Consider the following 19,202-nt stretch of genomic DNA (forward strand, 5'->3'; position numbering starts at 1 on the left):
GGTCAGAGAGCGCTTCACAGGAGCTCTGTCATCTATGTCAGGAGAGGCGCGCCCGACGGGACCCGCCGGCAAATACCTTGGCTTCCGTCCCACCAGCACATCAGCATTCTATATTCTAGTCCCAGTGTCATAAATATGGCACTTAGGGTGCTCTTGTTACGTGCTACTTATCCTCGGCCGCTTCCGTCTGGGCATCCGGTTCTTGAAGGTGGCCCTGCAAGTCGAGCCAATCCATCGCCTCAGTAGGAGTCTCGAAGAACAGGGATATGTTCTTGTAAAATACCTTCAGCCTGGCGGGGTTGAGCAACATGTAGCGGTGACCTGCTTCCCTGAGCCTCCTCTTTACCGCTCCAAAGTTCATTCGATTCCGAGCGTGTAGTCCGGGTACGCCGTTATATTCGCTGGCCCCCTTTCTATCGTTCCTCCTTTCCGAAAAAATTCAAGAACCTTCTCGCGGTCACGATAATTCAAGATCTTCGGATCAGCAGCCGTGGGGGGGCCCCCAAGGCCGGTCTCCTGGTCAGGGCCCTATGCGCCCTTTCTACCGCAAACCCCTGGGTCAGCACCCCGCCAGTTATCTCCTGCAAAAGCATGGTTTCGACGTATTCCGTGGGGTTCGGACCCTCAATTCCTTCTGGGACACCCACTATACGAATGTTGTTGCGTCTGACGCGCCCTTCCGCTTGCACTGCTCTATCCTCCAAGTTGCCAACTCGCTGCACTAGGGCATGCAGCTCCTTAGCATGTGAAGCGCACGCCTCCGTGTTCGGGATCAACTCCTTTTCCAGTGCCCCAGTGCGCTCTGCGATCGTTCGCACGTCTTGTCGCAGCAGGTTCACCTCTTCCTGGACCGCTCCGATCTTGAGGTCCAAGCCCACCCGCAGCTCCTTCATGGCCAGGCCCAGCTTCGTTTCCCAGGCCACCTTCAAATCAGCGATTGCTGCCAGCACCTCCTGGATTGTGCCCGGTGGGTCCCCCGCGGCCGCAGGGGCGCTCGGGGGAGACTTGGTGTAGGCCTACATCGTGGACTGCTTGACCCGGGGTCTCACCGCTTTGGTGGACATCTTGTCGCGACAATTGGGCACGGTCTCACCGTGCTGCCCCTCGCTGGAGTCTGTCTTGTCCACGGCCCCCACAGTGTTCACTCCCGCTCCGCTCTTCGATCTTGCTTCGGGCGGCAAGCGTAAAGTTCGTTATTGGGGTCTCACCAGTTTCAAGCCCAAGACCGCCGCGGCTCCATCGCGGCTCCCGTCATCTTCTTTGTGCTGGCCGCCATTTTGTCTGTGTCTTCGGTCCGGGACCCGCTGCAACGCGGCGAGGATAACTCGAGCCCGGAGCATTCCCCACGCACCAAACTTTCAGCGAATGTCGCCTCAACATTCATACACGTGTGTGTAAGTTTGCAGCGCCGGCTGGTCACCGCACGCGCTCCATCTTCCCAGGATCAATGCAGGATCTGCGGAGCTCCGTGAAGGCACAGCCTCCTACGTGGCCATCCAAGCCACGCCCCCAACAGCCATAATACTTACCGGCTTTTCTTCCACATTTCGGGTCGGCGCTGCCCCGTTGGCAGGTACCGTACCCCGGCCCCTATGGGGAAAGGACAAGGGACATTTCTGGGAAATGATGAGGACATTTAGAGGGATCGTCCTCATCACTACTCACCTCAGCAGTTTAAACCCTCGACGCATCGCCTTCATTCTGCACCTGAAATAAAGGATAGATCACAGGTTAGAAAGACAACATAAAGGGGGCCTCACTTGAACTTTGAACTTTCATACTTACGGCGCATCGCTCAGGAAAGTCAAGTGGATTTTGCCAGCGCCATTCTGAAAACCAGTGAAGTAACTGGACGAACGCGCGCCCCTGCACCAGAAGCAGGATGGAGAGTTCATCCTTCCAAACCATAAGGTGAGCTTAAACCGGGGTTTGGAGGAAGTTAGAGAGGAACGAAGGGGGAAAGGGGGGAGCGGGCACACTATTCTGCAGACTGTTAATCCCCTTTCTCATCTGCAGAAGGATATTCCTATGGGCCAGGCAAGCACGATTTGGAGGTCCTGTCCAATCGGTGTTCCGGGTCCTGCGCATCACGCTAGAAGAGGCCACAGCAATCCAGACTAGACCAGCGCCCCCGTGGGAACCAGGTGAGCGTTACAGAACGCAAAGCCTTCCTACAAATTCCCACCCAGGCGCTATGGAAACTTCCGAAACTGACCAGTTGGCCCAATTACTGGGGGAATTACAGGCCGAAGTACACGCCGCTCGTCAAGAGACTAGTGCTCTCAGGAGGGAAGTGATTGTAATAAAGGATAGAGCTGAAGACCGGGCTAGATAGCTTTTGCAAGGTCAAGCTGGACAAACTCCTTTACCCGGTTCCGGGGGGAACCCCGCTGCTGTGGTTTCCAGTAACCCAGTGCAGATTAATCTACCTGGAAACATGCCGCTGGCTCCACCTGAACGCTTTGCTGGGGACCCCAAACCATTCGCCGTATTCATGAATCAGTGTCGCTTGCACTTCCTATGCAGACCTGGGGCCTTCCCTAATGATCAGACCAAGGTAGCCTTTGTGTTGTCATATCTCAGCGGCTGTGCTGCCGATTGGTCAGTCCCACTGGTAACTCAAGATGACCCGATTCTTCGTGATTTTCAAGGATTTCAAACAAGCATGGAAAGGTTATTTGCTCGACACTCCCAGGGACAGGCTCTGGATGACGAACTTCTATCTCTGCGACAGGGCAATCAAGACCTTCTATCCCACATTGCAACCTTCAATAGACTAATTGTGGAAACTGGTTGGCCAGAGGATAAAAGAATCACGTTATTCTATCGAGGTCTACGCGGAGAACTTAAAGATGTCCTGGCACAAGTTGTAAATCCGCCCCAAGAATGCACTGAATATATAGACTTAGTGGTCCAATTGAATCACAGGCTGCAAAACAGAAAAGCAGATAGGTCCAAGTTTGAAACCCGGGTGTTGGCCAAGACCCACGCTAACCCCAAGGGGGCTGACGGCTCGGAGCCTATGCAAATCGGAGGGGTTAAAGGACCCCTAACTCAAAAAGAACGGGAAAGAAGACGACAGATGCAATTATGCCTTTATTGTGGGTCCTCTGGACACTTTCTACGAGATTGCCCGGTTAAGCCGCCCAAGAAGGTGGTAGGAGCCGCTGATAAAATCCATGGAAACTCTGTATCGGGAAACGACCACGCCCGGCAAGCGTAGGGGTCCGCTTGCCGAGCTTGAAAACTAACTCTCAGACCTCGCATTTCATTGTGCCAATGGTCCTCGTAGATCCGGAACAGCCTAAACGGTTGCATGCTATAAAGGCATACATCGATAGCGGGGCTATAGGAAACTATGAGGATCGAGAATTGGTCTCTAGGATAAACCTCCCTCTGTGTCCTAAAACCAACAAAGATGTCATCACCACAGTAGATGGAACCGAAATTGCCTCTGGACCGGTAACACATTCCACAGCGGAGGTGACACTTGTAGGTCCGGATGGCCATCGGGAGGCAGTTGTGTTTGATGTAATCAAGGCTCCACAGTTTCAGCTTATTCTCGGAATCCCTTGGTTAGAGACACATAATCCTCAAATTGATTGGCGAGCGAAGAGAATAACCTTCCCGGATTGTGCACAAACCTGCTACCCAGAAAATCCAAAGATTAATCTAGCATCAGTAACCTCTGTCCCCGTGCAACTACCTCCAGAGTACCAAGATTTTCAGGACGTCTTCCAAAAGGAACAGGCCAACACGTTACCTCCCCACAGATCGTACGATTGCCAAATCGATCTGGTGCCCGGTGCACAACCCCCTTGTAGCAGGATTTACGCCCTTACTGAACCAGAGAATCTGCATTTGAGACACTATTTAGATCAATACCTCGCCAATGGTTTCATTCGCCCGTCAAAGTCTCCGGCATCATCAGCTTTGTTCTTCATGCCTAAAAAAGAAGGCGACCTTAGAACTTGTATCGATTACCGCGCATTGAAACAGATAACTGTTACAAATCGTTACCCTCTGCCTCTGATCCCTGAACTCCTTGACCAGGTGAAGGACGCTTGCGTATACACCAAGTTAGATCTCCGGGGGGCATATTATCTGGTACGAGTAAAAGAAGGCGACGAATGGAAAACGGCCTTCCGTACAAAATATGGACTATTCGAATACCAGGTGATGCCTTTCGGGTTGTGCAACGCGCCTGCAGCCTTCCAATTCTTCATGAACAATGTCCTTCGGGAACTCATCGATGTCTGTGTTGTCGTGTATATCGATGACATTCTTGTGTACTCCTCTTCGGAATCTGATCACAGAAAGCATGTCAGGGCCGTCCTAGAGAAACTGCACCAGCACAAACTGTTTGCCAAGCTGGAAAAATGTGTTTTCCATACCACCGAGGTTGAGTTTCTCGGATTCATCCTGACACCTAAAGGGGTCCGAATGGATTCACGGAAAGTGGATGCCATCCTCAAATGGCCATCAACTAGTTCGGTGAAAGGTGTCCAAAGCATGCTTGGTTTTGCCAACTTTTATCGCAGGTTTATCCCGGAGTTTTCACGTGTGGTGCAACCCATCACTGCACTCTTGCGAAAAAATAAACGTTTTGAATGGACCGAGGAAGCCGAACAGGCCTTTCAGGAGTTGAAAGCTAAGTTCACGTCCGAACCTATTTTGAAGCACCCGCGTCCCGATCTCCCATATATAGTCGAAACCGACGCGTCCAGCTTAGCCATGGGAGCTGTCCTGTCTCAGAGAGACCCTGAAACCAACCAACTGCACCCTGTAGCATTTTGGTCCAGAAAGTTCTCGCCGCCGGAGATAAATTATGCGATCACCGATAAGGAACTATTAGCCATTAAGTCCGCCTTTAAGGCTTGGCGGCATTATCTCCTCGGCGCCTGGCATACCATCACCGTGATCACTGATCACCGAAATTTACAATATTTAAAAACTGCCAAGGCTCAATCGTCTCGACAGCTCCGATGGGCTTTGTTCTTTGCTGAGTTCGATTGTGTAATCACCTACCGCCCCGGCTATAAGAATGGTAAGGCGGACGCTCTATCCCGAATTGGAATGGAAGAAATAGACACAAACTCAGAACCTGTGCCGATAATTCCCGAACAAAGAATTTTGGGGATAACCACTTTACAAACCCTTGAAGACATTCAAGCATGAGTGAAACAATTCCTGGACTCTTCAGCCTTGCAGGATTGGATCAAAAGGGGGTCTAACTTTTCAGTCAAGGATGGCTTACCTTACTTCCAAGGACGCTTATTTTTGCCAGAAAAGGAATTGCAAGAACTGGTTATTTCCCGTCATCATGATACCCTGATGGAAGGACATCCTGGCATTGCCAAAACAGAGGAAAAGGTTAAACGAGAATTCTGGTGGCCTTCCTGGCGAAAGGATATTAAATCTTTTGTGATGTCCTGTGGAGTTTGTGCTCAAAACAAAGGTCAAAAGACAAGACCCGCCGGTCTTCTTCAGCCCTTAGACATTCCACCAGCACCTTGGCACACCCTGTCACTAGATTTTATCACGGACCTGCCCTCTTGTAATGGTTACAATACTATTCTGGTCGTGGTGGATTTATTTTCCAAAATGGCCCACTTTATTCCGTTGAAAGGATTACCTTCAGCCTTTGTTCTTGCCAAGGAATTCCTCGAAAATATCATCAGTTTGCATGGATTCCCGTCCATACTAGTCTCCGATCGGGGAAGCCAGTTTATTTCTCATTTTTGGAAAAAGTGTTGTCAACTGGCACAAATCGACATAAGACTCTCGACCAGCCACCACCCACAGACCGATGGTCAGAGGGAGAGAACGAACCAGACCCTAGAACAATATCTACGACGTATGTTGCACCAATCGGAGGGTAATTGGAAGGACATTTAATGGGTGGCTGAATATGCATACAATAACTCGATACACTCTGGAACTGGTCAGAGCCCCTTTTATACCCTATATGGACATCACCCTCGTACTTCAGACTTGGACTCACCTCTGAGCCTTGAAATGCCCGCAGTGGACCATTTGCATTCTACGATTACTCAAGCCTTCAAGGATGCAACTGCACATTTGCAACATGCGAAAGGGAAATACAAAAAGAATGCGGATCTGCATCGAAGAGAGGCGCCTCCATACCAAATAGGGGATCAAGTATGGTTGGCTACCAAACACCTATCACTCAAGGGGCCTCGAACTTTTAATCCAAGGTATTTAGGCCCTTACTCGATCAAAGCTATAATCAACCCAGAGGCAGTCAAGCTCGATCTACCAGCTAACATGCGGTTTCAACCCGTTTTTCATGTGTCACTTTTGAAACCAGTGCACCCAGGAACCAGATTAACAAAGCCACCAGAACCGATTCAGATAGATGGGGAGCCTGAATTCAAGGTGAAAAACATTTTGGATTCTAAGATCTCAAAATCAAAACTTTTCTATCTAATTGATTGGAAAGGGTACGGGCCTCAGGAAAGGTCTTGGGCACCCAGTGATCATGTACATGCACCTCGGCTGGTAAAAAGGTTCCATCGGAATTTCCCAAACAAACCGAAACCTCCAGAAGGAACGACCTTGGAGGGGGGGGGGGGGGGAGTGCTGTCATGATGCCTACCCCCGGAGCACCAGGCCAGGCCCAGCACCCCCGGAAGCAGGCATCATGCCCTCGGGTAAAAGCCCAGCGGCCCCTTATAGGGGCTCTTTGGACTCAGTCCTGGCGCCTTTGGCGCCAGGCTCATGTTGGACATCAGTCCTGGCGCCATAGGCGCCAGGCTCATAAAGGGAGGTGTTTTGTGCACTTAACTGATGCAGACCATGCTGCACGCTTCAGGCCTCCCTGAGACCTGAAAGGGACTATTTTTTCATAGGGACTATTTTTTCACTCGGGCGTGGCCAGGGAACAATACATACCTAGTTGGGGAAGGATACATACCTGGGACTTCTTTGGAGGCTATTTAAGCCACGCCCAGACAGCAGCTCATGCTTCGCGTTGTTCTGCTTCCTGCAGCTTAACGCTCACCGTGTCTGCTCCTGCTCTTGGACTCCAGCCACGCCCGCCTCGAACCTGGAAGACCTGCAAGGAAGGAAGAGAAGAGAAAGGTGAAAACCAAGGACTATTTCAAACTTCTTACCTGCAACCGGAATCTTCTCGCCAGCATCCCTGAAGAAAGACTTCCATTTAAAAGCATTGCGTTGCTCGCTGCAGCGCCACGCTTCACTCACCTGTCCTCGAGACATCTCCCGGCTCCATCGCGGCTGTCAGCATCGGACGCCACATCTCTGCACCTAGGGGAGAGAGGAAGAAACAAAAGGTGAGCAGAACGAACACAGAAGGAAAGCCTGATTAACAGCCATAATACTTACCGGCTTTTCTTCCATATTTCGGGTCGGCGCCGCCCCATTGGCAGGTACCGTACCCCGGCCCCTATGGGGAAAGGACAAGAGACATTTCTGGGGAATGATAAGGACATTTAGAGGGATCGTCCTCATCACTACTCACCTCAGCAGTTTAACCCCTCGACGCATCGCCTTCATTCTGCACCTGAAATAAAGGACAGATCACAGGTTAGAAAGACAACATAAAGGGGGCCTCACTTGAACTTTCATACTTACGGCGCATCGCTCAGGAAAGTCAAGTGGATTTTGCCAGCGCCATTCTGAAAACCAGTGAAGTAACTGGACGAACGCGCGCCCCTGCACCAGAAGCAGGATGGAGAGTTCATCCTTCCAAACCATAAGGTGAGCTTAAACCGGGGTTTGGAGGAAGTTAGAGAGGAACGAAGGGGGAAAGGGGGGAGCTAGCACACTATTCTGCAGACTGTTAATCCCCTTTCTCATCTGCAGAAGGATATTCCTACGGGCCAGGCAAGCACGATTTGGAGGTCCTGTCCAATCGGTGTTCCGGGTCCTGCGCAACACGCTAGAAGAGGCCACAGCAATCCAGACTAGACCAGCGCCCCGGTGGGAACCAGGTGAGCGTTACATCCCCAGCCCTCAAGGGAAGCATCCGAGGTGACAATCTCCTGGTATGGTGGGGCTCTGGAAATCCGTGCCCCAGGTGACAGAGCGCACGCCCCACCACTTTATCGCTTGACGGAACTCCTTGTTGAGAACAATCTAGTCTACGAAGCTTCCGGACACCTGGATCCACCGAGCTTCCAGGAATTCCGGTAGGGGTCGCATCTGCAACCTGCAGAGTAGGATCAGGCCAATACATGGTGACATCATGCTGAGCAGCGACTTGATGGTCCGCACTGTGGCGATCATCAGTGCCAACAGCCGTTGCACCTTGCCCAGCATGGCCGCTATCCTCTCATCCAAGGGGGCCGCCAGGCAGGAGACCGTGTTGAGCCTGGCCCCCAGAAATAGCGCGTTCCGGGTAATGTAAAAAGCGGGATTTTGGATAGTTGACGGAGATCCCCAGATCAGTCAGCAGCCGGAAGGCCCTCTCCATGTTTTCGACAGCTATTTCCCTGGACTTGGCGCAGGTGAGCCAGTCGTCGAGATACTGGTACATATGTATCCCTTGTAGACGCAGATGGGCTGCCACTGGTAGCAGGCACTTTGTGAACATCCTGGGCGCCGACTTCAGTCCGAAGGGAAGGGCCTTGAACTGGTAGTGCCTTCCCTGTACCACGAAGCGCAGGAACTTCCGATGCTTCTCGTGAATGAGGACATGGAAGTATGCGTCCTCCAGATCCAGCGACAAGACGTCCCCTTCCTCCTGTTGGCCAAGCATGTGCTGCAAAGTGAATATTTGGGCCTTGAGGTATTTGTTGAGGTGCTGCAGATATAGAATGGTCCTCCAGCCCCCGGACTTCTTTACCAAGAAGTATTTGGCGTAGACTTCGGAGCGCCAGAGTCACTTTGAAACCAGCTCTATCACCCCCTTTTTTAGCATGGCCCGTACTTCTGCAGGAACTGAGGGATGTGTTGCTCCTGCGGGGCCACCGGTGGTGTCCGCGGACACTTGAAACTCTAGAGGTTGTCTGTGGGTGAGAGCGTCCAGCACCCATCGGTCAGTGGAGATCAATTCCAACTCGCTGACGAAGCCCGTCAGCTGGCTTCTCAACAGGGTGCCTGGGTGGGGGTCCAACGTCCTGTCAGGTTCATTCTTGCTTCGGGGCCTGCGTACCGCCTTGGGAGCGACGATGTCAGCCACCTTCACTGAAAGCCTTGGAGTGGCCCTGCAGGCCTCTTGGGTCGTGAACCGGCAGGGTTGGCGGTATGAGCAGGACCCGCCGCTGAACCCCTTCGATGGTCTACCTGATTTTCCACGGGAGGCACAAAAGGATGGACGCTGCTGAAGAGTTCCCAGGGTACGGGCTGTCTCCGTGTCTGTCTTAATGGCCTGCAACGATTCATCAATGGCTTTTCCAACCCTGTCGAAGGGCATGTCCAGCACCCTCGTCTGGACCTCTTGACGGAAGTTGGTGGCCTTCAATCAGCCACGACGACGGAGGCAGACACTGTTCCCCATCTGTCAGAACCCTGTGTCAGCGATGTCCAGGGCCACAGTGATGGCATGCTCCAATGCCACCTCACATCCTTGATGATCTCTAGCACCTTGACCCGTTTGTTAGGTATAAATTCCAGCAGCCGAGCCATCTTATACCACAGCTCTCTGTCGTATCTGGCCAGCATCGCAAGTGCATTTGCTGCCTTGACTGCCGTCAATGCTGAGTAGATCCCGTGGCCTCCAACTTCTTCCGCTCGGTGTCCGGGGGAACGGAGGCTGAAGATGAGGGATTAAAAGACTTCTTCCTCGCTGCCGCCGAGACCACCGAGTCCGGGGAGCGCTGCGACCGTAGGCACTTGGGTGCAGACTCCGGCACCCGGTACTTCCTCTCCAGCCTATCCCTCTTCACCGTGGGCTGAGACTGGGTTTCTCATCAGTGCTAGGCCTTAATCCCAAAAGTCGCCTAGGAGAGGTACCGCCAGAATGGTCTTCCTTTTGGCCTCACATTGTGGGTAAAGGAAACCTTCCTTCTTGGTCTCTTCTGGAGTCAGCTGGAAGAGCATCGACGCTCGGGCGACCATGGCGTGAATGACCCCACTTTGTCTGGGGGGAGCATGCCCTCGGCGGTGGAGAAACGCTGCTGTCATCCATGCTTATAGTGACCGTGTCTGTCCCTGTATACCTAAGGGGGAGGGCATGTGCAGCAGTTGATGAGGTGGCGTAAGGTGTCGCTTTCTCTTTGCCGGTGGCGGGCCTGGTGTCACTGGTGCCGGAGGTGCCGTCGGCATCCTCTGCTGGATCTCTGACACCAGGGTGTGGAGAATTGAAAGGATGTGCAGCAACACGTCCCTGGGAGGTGTCGGTGGGGGTGCGGGCAGGTGTGCAGGCTTTCTGGGCCCAGCACCCACGCCACCATCGTTGTCCCCCTCTGCGTTTCCGCCATCACCTGCCTTCCCCACGTCCTTCGGGACCGTGCAAACAGACACCAGGTCCTCCCCCCTTTTTGCATCCTGAGGGGTCGGTCTCGGGCTTCGGGATGGCATCCTCTTCTCTGGCTTTATCTCCAGCATCTTGGCCGAGGCCTCCCGCCACAGGGGTAGGGCAACTCTGGGCACCGCTAGGGTCCAAAGGACCGCGTCAGCCCCTTTCACTTTTGAGAGGGCGGCCGCCACCAGCTCGATCGTCAAGGATGACTGTCTGAACCACCTGGGCCATCAGGGGCAGGTCGAACACCTTTCCCTGCGCCTTGTTCTTCTCCGGCTCCTCCCGCAGCTTCCCTGGGTTAGCCAATTTACTCTTCGAGGAGGACCTAGAGAGATGACTGGAGATGGAGGCAGATGGTGACCCCAACGGAAACAGACTTGGGGTACTTGACCTCGTCTTTGGCCCCCACGGATGGAGCGACCTCAAAGGTCTTAGAAGCCCGCTCTTTGGACTGACCGGTCCTGGGTGAGGCATGCCCCTGCTTGTCGCACGGGGTAGAGGCCTTGGCATTGAGCCACGCCACCAACCTACTGTGATGATCCTTGACGGTGCACTTGGCGAACACAAGGCAAATTTCACAATCTGCTTCCCTGTGGTCCGTATGGAGACAGAGGCACTGGGAGTGTTTGTCCTCCACAAACACGTTCCTCAGTCCGCAGCAGGAGCAGAGTTTGAAGAGCCTTCTGGAACCTTCGATGAAACTCTCGACGTCTTGCACTTGAAGGGCGTTAAAAGATGCTGACAAACTGATCCCTGCTTGTCGGTCAAAAGAACGAAAGAGCACACAGGCTCTATTTGACAAAAATATTAACTTTTTTATCGAAAAAGCATGAAAACGTAGAAAAGCTCTCAGAGCAAACCACAAGGTCTCTGAACACTTGAACGTGTGGTAAGAATGTGAAGATGGCTGCCAGAGGAGGGGCTTAGGGAGAGGGCAGTCATTGGCTGGGGGCAGTATGACCCTGAGCTCAATGATTTGTTTATAGGAGAAAGACAGTTTGTAAGTGAAAGAGAAACTTTTTTCTTTTACCGAGGAATGCCTGCCTGACAATGGGGAATATTCTTGAGACCCCATGCTGGAGAAAGAATAAATTCAGTCCTCGATATTTGAGATTGAGAAAGTACTCAATCCTGTTACAGTTGAAATTACCAAAAGAAGTTAGGGGTGCATCGTTCTTTTCATGTGAGTTTACTAAAGCCCTGTGGGGAGGGCAGTAACTTTGCCAACATATCTAGCAATCACCGAGGGAGATTCATCTTAGACTCTCGTAAGAGTAAAGGTAAATTACAGTGCTTGATGGATTGGAAGAGATTTGGTCCTGAGGAGAGGTCCTGGGAGACAGTCTCTGATAATCATGCACCATGTTTTGTGGCTAAGTTTCACAAGAGGAATCCAGACAAGCCAGTCCCTGGGTCAGGTAATTTCGGAGGGGGTGCGGTCAAGGTCAATAGGCGAGTGGTGCATAGAGTTGGTAGATGCTTTAATCCATGAAGGCGGTGGTGGTTAAGTGTGAACTGTAAGGGAATGAGATTTACTTAGGTTTCCTTAATTAACCATCCAAAGACACTGGAGGGTTCCCAAACCAAAATGGAGGACAGAATTGAAAACCGTCAACTGGAATCTGGAAGAGAGTAATTGGAGAGTAATTGGAATGATGGGGCATTCTAAACTGCCTTTCATCTAGTTTTGGGAGCAGGTCATGCTTTAGATAGACTTCATCAATTACCCATAGGAAGTAGAAGAAAGAAGAATCCAGTGAAGAGAATAGAACATTCAAGACAACAGTCTTCAGTAGCATTGGGAGCGCAGTGTGCCAATTCGTTTTATAATACTAAATGAACTCTGGTGCTAGATGAACTCTCTTTAGTTAATAGTTTGACACACTTCATTACATGTGCTTTTAGCTGAATTCTATTTTTTATTTGTTCGACTTCTGCTTTCCATTTGGGGCGACCAGTGTATTTTATAAAGTAGCTGGAGGCTGGGCGCTACAGCAGGAACAGTGGGGTTCAGTAGCTCCCACGGATATGAACATACAGACCTCCGTGTATTGAAGGCCCAAGGTGTTTTTTCTGTCTGAGCTGCTATGGACCCCACTGAAATTTCACTCGGTTCTTTCGGGGAGATTTTACGGGAGGCGAGACAGGAATTAAGAGCTATTAGAATGAGTCTGAGTGAATAGGTGGGGGTGTTGGGTCAAAAAGGAACTCCCCTACCGCCGGAGTCCAATTTTGGTTCAGAACCCCCAGAGTTACTTAAGGAAGGAGATGTAAGTGACACCGCAAGGATACAGTGGAAATCTTTTTCCGGTATCTATACCTCTGGCAGCATCAGGACGTTAAAAAGATTTAGAGGACATTCAAAAAGCACAATAGTCGACGAAGACTTTTTTGCCAGGAGCAAAACAAATCCTGTGTTTTTAAAGTCCAACGCTGGAGTCAAACGCAGCTTTTACCTGTGGGCGGCGCACTCTTCATTCTCCATGCTGAACAAGTAAAGGGAGCGGCTCAGGAACACGCAAAGTGCCTAGGACAAGATCAGGCAGCTCGCGCTCATGTATGTAAGCCAGATGTGTGGCGTGGTGTGTGCGAACCAGAAAGTTCAACTTTCACAAAAACAGCGTTACGGAAGGCACGTGGATAAAAGTTTGGCTGCAGCACCGAAGCACTTGCGTGAGATACTTCATTGCACTGCCAAAGAACTCAAAGTAATTACCTGTGAGGAAAATGCTAATTTATATGTTTAAATATACCAATACAAAAAAGGGAGATAATTAAAGTTACATGTGTAAATAGTGACAGCAATAGTTACACTTCATAGCAATGAAACCGTCCAGAGTGAGGTCCTTTCTCCAGAGGATTGTATAGTCTCATATTGTGAAAACTCCTTTTTCTACATGAAGCTCCTCTAGGAGTATTGCGGAGGAGTCAAAGGTATAGAGGGGGCAGTAGGGTTAGTAGTAAGGGGAAATTATTGATTGTTTCAATTTTAAAAAGCATTAAAAAGGTAAACCGTCTTGTACCTCTTTCTAAAACAGGTCTTCATGGCAGAAGAGGAAGGAGAGCCTGGGTTCTCTAATATTTTATCCAGTTCCACTTTCCCTTCAAGGCGACCAGTGTCCAGTGCACTTCTTAAAGTAGCTGGAGGCTGGGCGCTACAGGAGGAACAGTAGGGTTCAGCAGCTCCCACAAATATGAATATGCGGACCAGAGTGTATAAATCAATCACGCCCTCCCCAATTTTTTTTTTGAAAACATTTTTATTTTGAAAAACAATACAAACCAAACTTGCAGCATTATTTACAATAAACCCGTGAATATCAATTAACGCTCATTACTGCTCCCCAAATCCCCCCCACCTCAAGAGCCTATTTGCATTTCTAGTTCTGTATCCACTGCGCGTGGCTGGGTATCGCTTCCTTCCGAAGCTGCAGGATCCACTACTGTGCCAAACAGTCCTGTTATTAACATTCTCCAAGCCATCATGTTACCTATATCTTCTTCCCCGCAATTGCTTCATGCCTCCTGCCACACCACCGTTTCAGCCTCCGCCCATTTTTGCAAGTCCCGCCACCATACCTCTACCCGTGGCTTGTGGCATTGCTTCCAGCCCATAGCTATCCTTCTTTTAGCAAGCACATATGCCAGATCCCTCAGTTTCCCAAGGTGTTTAGTGTTCCGTGGTCTGGGAAACCCTCCCAACAGGCAGGCCCAGGCCGTATCTATGTTGAGCGGGACCCCTTTATCTGCTAGTTTCCGTGCCACTTCCCCCCAAAAAGCTTCAATCACTGGGCAAGACCAGAACATGTGTGTCATATCAGCGTCTTCCTCATCGCATTTTGGGCATGCTTGTCTTCCTGCGTTTGCAAACTTAGATATTCTCTTCGAGGTCATATAGGCTCTATGCGTTATGTATAACTGTATCTGCTGCAATCTTGCATTTCTGGACACTTTCTTGTGGTATCCTATAGCACGTTCCCACATTCCATCGGTCATCTGTACCCCCACCTCCGCTTCCCAGTCCAGCCTCAGATGACTCAAATCCTTCCCCACCCGGGTCATCACCATCTCATATAGTCTAGAGATCTCGTGCCCTCCCTCCGATATGTCATATATTGTTCCCATTAGAACGTCTGGCTCTTCCGCTAGTACAGTCTCTGGCCAGGTTTTGCGAATAGTGTGCACTAGCCTAAGATACGTGACATTTTGGCCTCCATGCAAGCCTGTCTCTTCTCCCAGGTCTTCGAAATCTTTAATAGCCCCTTCTTGCCATGTGTCTCCCAATGTGGCCAGCCCAACCGACTCCCAATAGGTCCCGATTATCATCCTGAGCTGGTTGTCTCCCCTAGCCAAGGCAACCAGCAGCACCTGTGGGGAACACGGGCACGGGTCCTCCATCAGTTGGCATACTCTGTGCCACATCTTCCACCTAAGCAACAGCATACCCGGGCGTTCTTTCATTTCAAGTCTGGGAACCCAGATAATCTCTTTTAGGTAAAACGGGGTGCAGTCCTGCCCAAACAGCCTAGTTTCAGGAGTTTCTTCATCAGAGAGCCATTTGGTCACATATTGCAACTGACTAGCTACATAATAGGCCTCAAAGTTCGGCAGCTTAATGCCCCCTCTATCATGGAAGTTCTGTAGCTTCCATAGCGCCACTCTATTGCGAGTGCCGTGCCATAGGAAGTCCCTACACATGCTGTTCAGTTTGACAAAAAACTTTTTGGGTATCAAGTATGGTATATTACTGAAGAAATGTAACAGCCTAGGAAGGACCACCATTTTGAGCATCGCCCCCCGTCCCATCATCGCCAGCGGCAGCTTCTCCCAAAACTTCATATTTGTGCGGATTTTTTTCACAGCCACCTCGGTGTTATGCAAGTGTTCCTCCTCCACCGTATGGTACACATCTATTCCGAGGTAGCAGAAGGAATCAGCCACCCAAGGCACGCACAGCACCGGCAACCATTCCAGAGGGGCTCCTATATAGTTCCCCAATGGGAACATGCTCGATTTTTGGGGGTTCACCGCTATGCCGGACAGCTCTGCATACTTTTCCATGACCTCTAGAATATACCTAAGATTTTCTTCCGGATATTTCAAATACAGTAGCAAATCGTCAGCATATAAGGATATTAGGTGTTTCTCTCCCCCTGCTTCAATACCAACCATGTCATATTGTTGTCTGAGGTACACTGCCAGGGGCTCTAGGGCCAGAATGTATAACATCGGGGACCAGGGGCACCCTTGTCTGGTGCCTCTACTGAGTTGCCAACTCTCAGATATCACTGATCCTGTGCGTACTCTGGCCAGTGGTTCACTGTACAACAATTTCGCCCACCTAACATAACCCGGCCCCATCCCGTATTCTTCCAGGGCCGCCAGCAACCATGGCCACCTCACTGAATCAAAAGCCTTGAGTGCATCTAGGGACACCACCGCCATTTCCCCATCGCTCCCGTTTCCCTCTTCGATCACCCGGTGGAGTCGCCTGTGGTTGTGGGTTATATTTCTGTTGGGGACATAACCTGTCTGATCCGGGTGTATCAGTTTACTGATGACCCTTAGTAGCCTATTAGCCAGGACCGCCGTCAAGATCTTGCTGTCCTGGTTCAACATTGACAACGGCCTATAGGAGCCGCAGCAATGCCCTGGCCTGTTGGGCATGGGGAGCAGCACGATTAGTGCTTCTCTGAGCGTGTCCGGTAGCCGACCCTTCTCAAAAGACTCATTGAGCATCTCTAGCATGGGGGGGGGGGGGGGGGGGGAGTACTTCTGCTTTATATATTTTGTAAAACTCGCCCGGGAATCCGTCCGTACCCGGGGTCGTACAGGTGGGCAGCTGTTTTACCACCTCCTCCAATTCCTCCAGGGTAATCGGTGCGTCTAGTTCCTCCCTTTCTTCATCACTAATCTTAGGTAATTCCATGTCTTTTAGTGTTTCTCAAATCTCCTCCTGATTGTCCCCTCCTCTGTCCCCATATAATGTTCTGTAATAGTCCAAGAATGCCTCGTTGACTCCTTCCTGGGTGTCAACCACCTCCCCGTTTTCTCTGGTTATTATCCTAATCGGGGGCCTGGGGGTTTCGCTCTTATATAACCACGCCAACAAGCGGCCAGTTTTATCTCCACCTGCATGTTGCCTCTCGACGTACTTTTTGTAGTTAAGGTTGCAGAGCCTTTCCCAAAGCTCCGCACACCTCTGCTGCAACTAGAGTACAAGGTCCGCGTCCCCTCCTGCCCTGTTGCTTTCGAGCACCAGTTTCTCTTCCGCTTCCTCTAGTTCTGTTAGGACCCCACCCTGTAGGCCTTTTGACTTAGCAATAGCAGCACCCCGCAACACCACCTTAAAGGCCTCCCAGAGTGTGCACGCTGAATCTACGCTGCCTGTGTTCACCTCAAAGTACTGTGAGATCGCATCCCTGATATCTTCCCTGAAGACTGGATCTCTGAGCGCCTCCGCCCGGAGGCGCCACGTCAGTATCCGCGCCCTGGAGCGGCAGTGCTGCCAGGTCAGCACCAGAGGCGAGTGGTCCGACAGGACCCTCGCTCTATATTCTATTTGGGTGGTCTCTATCATCACATCTGGCATGGCAAAAAAAATAATCCAGCCTTGTGTGCAGGTGCTGCGGAGCTGAGTAGTGCGAGTACTGTGTGTAGGGTGTTTCAGTCTCCAAACATCCGCCAGCCCAAAGTCATCTAGTAATGTCTAATACCCTGGCCGCCGGGGTGGGCCGATCAATCTTCCCATCAGATCTGTCTGCCTTTGGGTCGAGCACACAGTTAAAGTCCCCTCCCCAGATAACCGCTCCCCCCACACATGCTCCCAGATGAGTACATAGGGTTCTAAAATACATAGCAGTGTTTTGGTTGGGAGCATATGTATTTATAATGCACACCTCTTTATTCTCTACCAAGGCCTTCAATATGACCAACCTACCGTCCGTGTCCACTACTTCTTGTGTGAGTTGGAGCGGAACGTGCGGTGCCACCCAGTCCAGCACTCCCCTGGCGTAGGCAGAGTACAGAGAGCCCACTACAGTACCTCTCCACTTCTTCCCCACCAGTTCCAATTTTTGCTGGGTCAGATGTGTTTCCTGCAACAGCGCAATATCAATCCTCTGTCTTTTTAGGTGCATCATGACTTTGTTCCTTTTTAAGTAGCTGTTAAGTCCCCTGACATTCCATGTTACGATCTTAAGGTCTCCCATGGCTCATGAGTGTCTTCCTGCCTCCCATGTAGCGAATCCCCTTTGCCCACGTGATACAGATACAGCCCTCCATTTTTGCTTGTAGCTTCTCGTACCAGCTCAAACTCCCCATAACTATGTACACAGTAAATCCCCAACTTCCCTCCCCCCACCCGTCCCTTCCCCAACATCACACACCCCAACTGCTGGCCAGCTCCATCCTCAGAGCTCAGGCACCCCCACATCTAGCCCTGCAAGCACCGAACTATGCACAGAGCACAGTAGGGTGAAGTCGCCCTAGTGGCCACTTAACTAAAACTGTTGTGGGGTAGAGAGAATCGCTCCGTAAGGCTCCCGTTAAGTCAACATTAACCACAGTGCTTATGACAAATAGTGCAATAGTCTGACCTTCTCTACTGAAGGCTGCGCAAGCGGCTATATTCAAGTCCCACGTGCCGCGCCATCTTGCGGCACCTTCTTCATGCATCACTTATCTCTTCCGAGCTCTTTCTCCGTCCGAACTTCTGACTCCTGGGGACATCCTTGCGCATCGAGCCATCCCATGGCATCCTCCGGGGTCTCAAAAAACAAAGTTTTATGTTTATGAATGACTTTCAATTTTGCCGGATACAGTAGCATATATTTGTGGCTCGCCTCTCTCAATCTCCGCTTTACCGTCCCAAAGTTCATGCGGCTACGCTGCACAGACAGGGTGTAGTCCGGGTAAGCCGTGATGTTTGCCGCTCCTCGTGTGATCGTTCCTCCCTTACTAAAGTGTTCCAATATCCTCTCCCGGTCACGGTAATTAAGAATTTTGGCTATCACAGGCCTAGGCGGGTTCCCCGGTGGCGGCCTCCTTGTTAGGGCTCTGTGTGCCCTTTCCACTGCAAATCCTTGGGATAGGGCTCCTCCGGGTATCTCTTGCAGTAGCATGGATTCAATGAATTCCGTGGGATCGTGGCCCTCCAATCCCTCCGGCAGGCCCACGATGCGGATGTTGTTTCGTCAGGCTCGTCCTTCCGCCTCCTCCGCTCTGCTCTCCAAGTTGCCCACTCTTTGTATCAGGGCGTGCAGTTCGGCTTTATGGGAGGCGCAATCCGCAGTATTCGGGCTAACTTCCTTCTCAAGGGACTCCGTGCGCTCCGCCAAGGCCCTGACATCCTGTCGGAGTAGGTTAACGTCCTCCTGCACCTCTCCGACCTTGAGGTCCAGTGCCGTTTTTAGTTCAGTGACGGCTAGTTCGAGCTTAGATTCCCAGGCCGCCCTTAGGTCCGCAATCGCAGCCAGGATTTCTTGGTTGGTGCCCGAGGTCGTCATGCCGCTTGCAGGCAGCTTGTCTCTGCTCTTGGTAATGTCTTGACCCGGGGACGTCTTAGCGAAGTCGTCTAAGGTGGGCTGTTTCGCCTTCGGCCTCACCGTTCTATTCGACATGACCCAGGGGACCCTTATTTTGCACAAGTGACAAATGTGCACTCAGTACGCCCCTTTCGCTAGGTCACCGTGCGGCCTGCTTCTTCTTTTGTTCCGGACATTGGTCAGCCATTTTGTGTTGTCTTTCGTCTCCG

Source organism: Ambystoma mexicanum, chromosome 8, assembly GCF_040938575.1.
Source record: "Ambystoma mexicanum isolate Mex_15411 chromosome 8, UKY_AmexF1_1, whole genome shotgun sequence".
Lineage (NCBI taxonomy): Eukaryota > Metazoa > Chordata > Amphibia > Caudata > Ambystomatidae > Ambystoma > Ambystoma mexicanum.